This window comes from Lytechinus variegatus, chromosome 6, assembly GCF_018143015.1.
Source record: "Lytechinus variegatus isolate NC3 chromosome 6, Lvar_3.0, whole genome shotgun sequence".
Classification (NCBI taxonomy): Eukaryota; Metazoa; Echinodermata; class Echinoidea; order Temnopleuroida; family Toxopneustidae; genus Lytechinus; species Lytechinus variegatus.
In genome coordinates, this window is record NC_054745.1 from 37,210,248 (window position 1) to 37,220,301 (window position 10,054).

Consider the following 10,054-nt stretch of genomic DNA (forward strand, 5'->3'; position numbering starts at 1 on the left):
TACGTATACGTAAGCTCCCGAAGGGAGCTAGAGAGGCAACTCTTTTCGCGCGTTTTTGATTTTCCATAGGTTTTGTACATAACAAACATGGCTGCCATTTGTCCAATTTGAAGGTTGATTTTGGAAGGTCAATGTTTAATTCATGAGTAATGACGTCAAAATACGCACAATGCACCTGTATGATTGGATAAAACGCTAATGTTTTATTCATGTCTCATGCATTAAACATTTTTTTCCGTCCCACAATTCCCTACGATATCTGTGCGAAGTGTCGTTCTTTTTGATTCTGCGAAATTCAACTTTTTGAAATACAATAGCAAGTCTAATTATCTGTTTTTAGAATTGATGTTCGAAATCATGATTTCTGAGTGAACTTCAAAGGAGCAGAAAATCTTGGAGGAAACATTAATATCAATCTAATGACATTCCATAGGAATAAAAGTAAGTTAAGTTCAATTCCTTACTTTGATCCTAGTTGAAATTGTAGTGTGTTTGCTGGGGTTCGGCGTCGCATGCATGGCTTTATGTGCAGTTTACAACGCAAACCACAATTTCCATATTTCCATTTCTTTTTCCTGTCCTGATCCTAAATTAGTCTGAAATCTGACTGACATATTTTCTCAGAAAATAACATAGTTCTTCGTAGAACTAAGTTTGTTAATTGGGATGCTTCATGTCCGCCCTTATTAAATCTGTATTTCAGTTCTTATTGTCAAATATCAGGGGTAGATGTGGACTTGTTTAACGGCAAAGCTGCATCAAAATTAAGCCAAATACGGTACCGTACCATATAGCCAGAGCGGGATGCGGACTTTGATATCGCCGGTGCCAGCCGGCTGCGAAATTGCCGATGTAGGCTAGGTCATTAGGTGTTGGAAATTAATTGTCAAACAAGCTTGAGTTGAAATTTGAAGTTATAGGCCATGGGCCTATAGTACTGATATTTCGACACCGCTATTTCAATATAATTATCTGCATTTAAAATGAAATGAAATTAAATCTAAATGAATTGAATCTGTTTGGAACTTTGGAATGATATTGGTAGATTTTGCCCCCGGGATTTTGCCATGCTCATGGAATGATTTGAGACAGATATTAACGTTTTTCTTTTTTTAAATAAAAGTAAGGCCCTAGGATAGGTCTAACTTGAACATAGATTTTAAAAAATAAAATTCTAGATCTGGTTTGACTTTTTTTCTACAAAGATTTAAGTTAACTTTATTTTAGTTCCTGGCTGGACCATTGGACTAAAATATAATTAGCCTAGCAACGGAGTTTAATGATTCTTTTTTTTTCGGGGGGGGGGGGCAACATTTATTTGTCAGGGTTCAAACTGCTCAATTGTTTTTTGGAAGGGTTGAGAAAATTTATAGTGCCCTATTTTGAATTGTTTAAGTATAAGGCTAAGCAGAGAGAGCAGCTGATCCAATTGATTTATCTTTATTGTCCTCACTTGATGTTATTTGTGGTGAAAGGCAAAGGGTCATTTAAACCTGCCAGCAAGTGAGCTAACCCTTTTTTAAAATAAAAATCAAACTTAAAGAGGAACTCACTTAACGTAGAGATTCAAATCAGACATGTTTATAGACGAGTGCAAAAAAATTAACGATTGTCTCGCACTGATGAATGAGCGAGAGCCATATTATTACACAAATGATAATTATCCTACATCTGTCAAAGCTGGCTTGGTGTATATATATATTGAAGATTGACAAAAGACCTCACTATAGTAGGCCGCGTATGCTTGAACCATTTAGTTTTTGGTCAAGACCTGCTTTTTTGTGTTGGGAATTTTGAAAGCTGGAACTCTGAAAAAAATTGTTTTAAGAGAGGAATTTTGTTTATCACTTTTGAAATTTTAACTGTAAAGTATTGTATGTATATTGAATTGCAGATCCAATGGGATCCAGTTCTTAGCAGTCCCAGCCTAGTCAGAAGTACAAAGTCAAATACCATTTGCACATCACCAAGAGGTACAATCTGATGAGTAACAGGATATCTGATCTAAAAGCTTGCCAGGTATGCTTGTTTTCATAAAAATATAAAAAACCTATTTTTTCTGAATCATGTTATCCCATAAAGTAAAGCTCCATGATGAGATAATGTTCTTTTGGATTCAAATTCACCAGTATTTCCATTATCATCAATGCATACTTCTTGTCCATGTCTCTTAGCTATATTAATCATACATAAATTCACTTTAAAACTCAGTTACTCTGAAGACAGAAATAAAAGAACAAAATATTGAGATTAATCTTTCGATATATATTTGAATGGGTTTTCACACTTAATAAAAAAAAGTTATATGAATAATGATCTATAATAGTGATCTATGATTTTTATCTGGCAACATAAGTTACTACATGTGCATTTTCTAAATAATATTGCATGGAAGAGTAGGGGCTAATAAAAAGTTTAAAACTTCTAAATAAACTGGACTAGATGAGTAAGAATAATTTATACATGTATCAGCAGCTCATTTTGTTCCTTTCTCTTTTTGTTTACTATGCAGGTTTCACAAGCTGTTTGAGTATCACCAGGGCAGATCAAGAAGAAATATGAAGGCCAGGTTCATAACAAGCAGTTTCTTCATTGCAATTACAGATTTAAAAACTTGAATGAATTTAAATAAATGTGTCAATACATATTGAATGCTGCTTAAACTACACATCTGTTGAAAAAAAAAATACTTGGAGTATAGATATTTAGGTCCATAGGTTTCACACAAGATTAAAATATTTTTCCAAAGGGCACACTTATCCCCCCCCCCCTTATCAATGTTCTAATCATCTACATGTAGTACTTATACTGGTAGTGAAAGCACTTTGAATAATATTAGTAGTTTGAAAGGGATAGGTTGTATTCTGGTTATCTAAACAATGCAGAATGGACCTTTACTGAGGTCTGGGCTATGTAACATACATGCCTACAGACATATAAAGGTGATAAGAAATAATGGATTTTCATTGAAAAAATGTGCATAATAAAAACAATGTGACAGAACAAAGGGCGAAGAAATCACTCAGTCCAGGACCCCAATTCATTAAAGGGGAAGTTCACCCTGAAGAAAACTTTGTTGTAAAAATAGCAGAAAAATTAGTAAAAAAACATTGGTGAAGGTTTCAGGAAAATCCGTTAAAAAGTAAGAAAGTTATTAGAGTTCAAAGTTTTGGATTTGTGACGTCATAGTAGACGAGCAGCTGCCCCATGTGTTATGTAATATAAAATGCATGAATTTCAAATTTTGTATGGTTCCTGATGACCTAATTTTGTTTTCTATTCATGATCGGGTATGAAATGATTTGTCTATTGATACACAAAAGGTAGAGTGAAAACCATTTTCAATTTTCTGAGAAAATGACATTTATTTGATTTTTTACCATTCGCTATGTATGAATGCTGCTCGCATATGACGTCACAAATCAAATAATTGAAATTCTAATATCTTTTAATTATTTGATGAATTTTTCTCAAACCTTTGGCAATATTTTTTATTATTTTTTCTACTATTTTTACAATAAACTTTTTGTCAGGGTAAACCTCCCCTTTAAGACTAACTACTATTCTAACTTTGAAATTCTGGTAATTACTATGGAAACATTAAAGCAACAGATCAAAATTGTGGTTCCCATGCTAGTTGCTAGTTACATTTGGGGCCAATTTACCATAATTGAAGTCTTTATGAAACAAGAACCTCTATGTATTGCTGGACATTAAGCTGTTGAATTCATTTTCTGGGGGAAGTGAAAAGTTGTACTATTTTTTTTTTCGTTTTTAATCTCTTTGTTTTTGTAACACTGTATTGTCGATGTCCCATATAATGAACTAGATTAGCTCTGAAAATAAAAGAATTTGTTGGAAATAGAACACAGCTCTAGCAGCACTTCACAACAATAGACAATAAGCAACTTTGTTACTGATTTTCTAATGTGCAGATTTGGGAAGGCACTCTTTAGAGAAATGTGGCAATGTGCTCCCTTTTTTTTATGAAGTGTCCCCGATTAGATTAGCAGGCTATTTCTTGTCAGCAAATGCTAAAATAATGATTTGATATTTGAGTAACTGACTTTGAGAGAGAGGTATATCGATAATCTTTTTATTAATGGCATCCTTGATGCCCCCCTTATATTGACTATGTAAGGCTTATCAATAACTATGTAAGTGAATATACATACTTATTTTTTTTCTCTAGATTTTACCAAAAAAATACATCCCGTCTCTTGTAATATCCTTGCAATTTCTTTTGCACTCATTATAGGCATTTTGCTGATGTAATTTGATGCTTTGGTGAGAAAAAAGAGAAAAAATATTTTTATCATGTATTCAAAAATTTATTAATTAATAAACATTTTAATTTGAAATATTACTTTCTAATCTTGATATTCGTGATTTAATTAATCCACCAATTTATATTCCGTGAAAGATATGTGATGATGATGTTATTGCTACCAAACTGTGTTGTGATGAAATGGCACTGAAGATTACTTCTATATGACTGGAATATGATAGTGCTACTGATTGATTGATTGATTGATTCTGTATGTCGGGTATCCATGGGTATAATACTAGTACAACAGGTATTTAGTATCAAAATAACATGCGTGGCAAGATAGCCCATAAAAGCCATTGCAACATGGCATACTGTGACATTCAGGTGCAGCCGAATTAAAGACATGAATGAGTTTGATTTAAAAGTGGGATAGGAATTAAAATGAAATGAGAATAATTGTTTGCTCACATGATTATGTGGAATGTGTGTGTGTGGAAGAGAGAGAGAGAGGGGGGGGGGTGGAATCGATAGAGAAATATAGGGGGTGGGCAGGTACAAAATTTTTATTTTATTTGGAAGTGACCTTTAAGATAGCCTTGATGAGAGCAAATACATGGGGGGGGTACTGGGCTCTCTTTTGCTCCCATCCCAAACTCAGACTTTAAAAAAAAAATCTTCATAAGATTTGCACCAGATTGTTCATTTCAATTTCAAAATAAAGACAAAATGACCTGATTGCTCTCTTGCTCAGATTTTTCTCATCATTTTAAGTATTTACCCCACCCCCCAAAAAAATAATAATAATAACCAAATATTTGTGGCTATTCATGATGTGTAATGAAAATAATGGGCAGTGATGAACACCAATAGAGCAAGCAGATCCCTAAGTTCAATCCTACTAATGAATCTCTTGTAAGCTTCCAAAATGTCTTCCAGGGAAATATCTAGCAAATAAATAAGGGAATTAATTGATGTAGTAATAATCGCGAAAGAATAAAAAATATGTAAAAAAGATGAACAAACAACTGAATACCTTGAGGGGGGTGAACGGGGGAATGATCAATGACATGAATTTACCAAAGACGCAGCTCTATGAATACATTTCATATTCAATCACGTCGCGTATTATGCTAATTTGTGACAATTTGCTTATTTGCATATTTTTACGCTGTGCGCGCAGGCCAATTTATGATCACGCCTCTGTTTCGCTGGTGTGCCATGAAGTTGCGGTGTCCATAGCCTTGTACGCGAAAAATGGGAGCAGTGTGCACTTTTGACCTTCCAAAATTTCCCCATGTCTGACCGGATGCAGAAGCGGAGTTTCCACCCCCTGGTCATAAGCCTCGACACACCATGCGATCCGATCTGCGACTCACGCATGCGCTTTTTGCTTTTTGGCATAGCATCTGAGAAATTACGCTTACTACTGCGTATGCGCGTTGTTCATCATAATGCACGTTATGCAACTCCACTGTCTGATTGGCTGGAGGTTAGATTGAGCTTGCGATCCAGACAAGACCAATATGGGGAGAATTTGAGTTCAGGAAGCATTTTGGGGTAAAAGTTGGGAACCGGTCAATCTCACCTAATTTGAATGTGCTGAATCTGATAAGACCGGTTCCCAAGCCAATTTTTCATGTTTTGACCACCCAATTTGCATAAAGAAAATGGCTGCCAAATTGACTATTTATAATCTTATTTCTACAATATTCTTTTATAATATTCGCTTTCACCGATATGGATACTGCAAAATCCTGCATACATAAAAATGTGCCATTCAGGAAAATTTGTCTGTTTGCTGCTAATTAATTATGCAAATTTATGCATTTTTTGCAAAAAATGTGCTATAATTTGATAATTACACCTCAAAAAATTATCATTCTGGGTACAAATATAATTTGTATCATTATGATAACTGTTTGGCCCCTAAATAATATTTAAGTCAATTTTCATATGTATTTTATTATTCTTTGATTTTTGTTATGTTCTTTTATTTTTTGTCATTTTCTTTGTATATGTTTGATATGAGATCTTAAAAAAAATCTAGTATCAATGGCAGACAAATATAAAGCTTCAATCATTGAATCATTTGATAAACCTCTTTGCCACAACTGTTAATTGTACTCAGGAACAAATACACAACACATGCTCCCACACCCACACCTGTATATAGAAAGTAATATACTTGCAAAGTATATTATACATGCCCAATATAAAACACATTGATGCTGATCCTATAATCATGACAATTACCAAATTCAATGAACCCGTCAGAAAAGAAGGGTTTAGAAGTTAGAAAACCTGTAATCATGCTGGAATTAGATTTCTTGAAATATTTATATTGAAATGTCTTATATATCCTTTATAATTAGATAACAGACCCAATAATCAATGATTTTTAATGATTTTTTTTCAGTGTAGTTTATCAATCGGATTTAAGTATCAGTACATTGTTAACATCCTTGTAGCAAAATTATTTGATTCGTCTCCATCAGAACGGCAATCATTACAGTTAACAAAAGAAGAAATTTTAATAAAGGCAAAGGGTCTGTATTACCGGATCACTTACTGTTTTTTTTATCATTTCCGATATATTTATTTCCTCTGAGTCAACCATCAAAGTAATAACTGAGAACCACAGCTTCTATCCAATCCCTGCCATTGAAGATTCTTTGCGAAACGATTCTGAATACAGAAGTGGAAATGATAAAAAATAGGGGGCTAAACACAGATTAGCTTCATGGTAAAAACATGGGCAAAACAAGAAGGTTTCCTGCTGCCCAGTCACTGCCCAATGCAGACCAAATTTTCACACTGCGGTCTATGGCTGAAAAGTGCTAGGGATGCCTGATGAAGGTAAACCAGCATGGAGACAGTTTGCAGAAGTCCAGTCTAGAGGTTATCTGGTCATGGATGATATTGATGGATGATTCCGCACAACCTCATGTTAGACAGTGTCTGATCTCAGCAATTCTGTGAAGCTGGTAATATTCAGATTGGCAGACATATGATATGAGTTTCTTCCTGCTCATTGTTCTATCAAAGACTACGCCAAGATATCTAGCCTTGCATACTGGAGATTTATAGCTTCCTCACCTATTAAGACTGGAGTTGTAGTCATAATAATTACGCATATGGAGATGACAGAACAAGTTACTTCGCTTTTAATCGTTTAGCTTCAAGAAGTTGACCTTCATCCAACATCGAATCCTCTGTGGCAGCACCAACAACAGCAGCTTCACGAACCTCTGTATCTTTAAATTTTTGATCAAAAGTGAGGTATACAGATGAATGTCAACAGCATAGAAGTGTACACCAAGACCAAGTTTCCACATTATAGAGCCAAGAGGAGTGATGTACAGTTTGAAGAACAAGGGACCAAGGACAGACTCCCAAGGAACTCCATAGCAAAGGATAGTAACAGGAGACTGCGTGTCAGTGATGAATACAGCTTGTCCTCCTGTTGGCAAGGTAAAGGAAAAGCCATTGGAGGGCAGAATCATCAATTCCAAAACAGACTGTCAGTCTCCCAAGAAGAATGACATGTTCAGTGGTACCAAAACCGGTTGACAAGTCAAACACAACTTAGGCAACTGCTTTCTTCATAGAAAGAGATCTCCTGGCTCTACAAAGAAATTCTTGACCTAGACTTTGATGGTGATATCTCACACTCGCATGTAGCCTATCAGAGCTGGGTCAGCTATTGGATGCTGTTGGGTTTAATACCGATCAAAAGAAGTGGATTAACAATAACCTACAGGAACACCAAACATGTCAGTAACCCACCATCCACTGACAGATATCATCGTTATCAATAAGAAATAATACATCTTATGATGATATGAATATGTGAGAATATTAGAAATTCGATAAATGGCCAAGGGGACATTACACAATTCACTGCGGTATTGAAAGGTGCACTCCGAGCATTTTAACACATGAAACAATGTCTGGTCAGACAGCAGATTCTCTCTCAAGACAAAAGTTTAGGTTTTCTCTATGGATCTGTGACATAAGAATCAGACATAACTCAAGAACACAAACACGATGACTTCGATACCAACTGCCTCCGCAGAACACTTGTGCTAAATTGATTTGATTTCAACAATTTTATAATATGAGGCTGCCCTATTAATCAAGCCATCCAATGGAACACCAACTCGATGATTACTAACACTGATCATTCAACACCCCGAAGGTGTATCAAGCTGGGGGAAGTCGGATGCCTCTAAGTTGGATGAAGCGGCAACCCTTGATAGGACAGGTGCAGTACTGCACTGGAAAAGATTTATTATGGAGATGCACATGTAATCGGTTAATGAAGTCCAATTATCAAATTTTGTCATCAAAAGGACATGCAGTGACTTATTCTTTGTGGAACTTTAGAACACCATAGTCTGGCTTTTAAATCATTTAAAACGGTCTAATTGATAGGCAAAATAAGACATTAGATGGTTTATAAATATATGGGTTCAGTTCTGAGATTTTTTTTTTCAAAATTGGAACAATTTGACAAGCATAATGGAGAACACACAAGACATTTCATTTTCAGCAGACTGTTTTCACTTCATTTTGCTAAAGAAAAGCACACGTACTAAATATAGGAACATAACTACTCCATAGGATATTAAATGCGACTGATTGACCTTCAGGAGTTGATATTTACAGTACTGTCATGATTCAAATTTATAATCCATCATCTAAAACTGTAAATACGAATGAATTGATTGATATCATAATTCAAAAAACATTTTATATTAGAAATTTAAGCAATTAATAGTGATATTCGCTTGAATACAGATAGGTTCATGAAATTCGTCGGATCAGCACCAGTGTACTTTTAAAATGCGAAGGCCCTCCCTGCAGGAATTTATCTTTGTATGCAGATGTGAATGTGAATGATGCAAATACTATTTGTACCAAAAATATAAATATTTGAGCTGAAATTATCAAATTAAAGCATAATGAACCAAAATATGCATAAATCTGCATAATTGATTAGCCGGAAACAAAAATAACGATTTTTTCCGAAAGGTACGTATGTATGCAGGATTTTGCAGTATTCATGTCTATGAAAGCGAATATAAGTAAAGAACATTGTCATAATAATATTCTGAATTATCGATTTTGCAGCCATTTTCTTTATGCAAATTAGGTGGTCAAAACATGAGAAATTACCTTGGGAACCAATCCCATCAGATTCAGCATATTTGAATTGTGTGAAAAAGTCCGGTTCCCAACCTTTACCCCAAAATTCTTCTTAAACTTTAAACAGGCCTCTTTTTCCAGAATGGCTATCATAAGGATTCGACATGTCAAATCCTTCCGACTTGTCGATCCCGACCTTTCATTTGAGGACGCGCACGCTAATTTACAACGGTAGTTGATTTTGGAAGGGACTTTTGGGGCCCGTCATCATGGTCGTAAAACTCTGTCCTGCAATGCAAATTGTGTGACATGAGATTTTTTTTTTCGTTTCGCATCTGCGACGAAAACATTCAATATGCGTTTCGTGTTCAAAATTCTGGTTGCTACTATGGTAACAGCGATATATCCGATTGAGGACGACTTTTCAAAGCCACATTTGACTCCTCCTAAAGCTCGAGAGGCCGCCCGCGGGGGGGGGGCACTTTCATTGATTAGTGGATACCAGGAGCAACCACGCGTAAAAGGGGACAGATTGGGCAAGTACGTTACGTATAGTCCTATGTAACGTTATAAGGGTGTCAAAACGATGTTTAAAATGCTAAAAAAGGGATATATATCCAATACTTGTAGGGTGTC

The 10,054-nt window shown here is 35.2% G+C and overlaps 1 long non-coding RNA gene across 1 annotated transcript; it reads left to right on the top strand.

The window, feature by feature from the left end:
* Nucleotides 1-402: 402 nt before the first annotated feature.
* LOC121416621 lies at nt 403-2,622 on the top strand. The gene is made up of 3 exons (XR_005970219.1): nt 403-441; nt 1,895-2,019; nt 2,513-2,622. It is a non-coding gene; the product is annotated as an uncharacterized LOC121416621 (long non-coding RNA).
* The last annotated feature ends 7,432 nt before the right edge of the window (nt 2,623-10,054 follow it).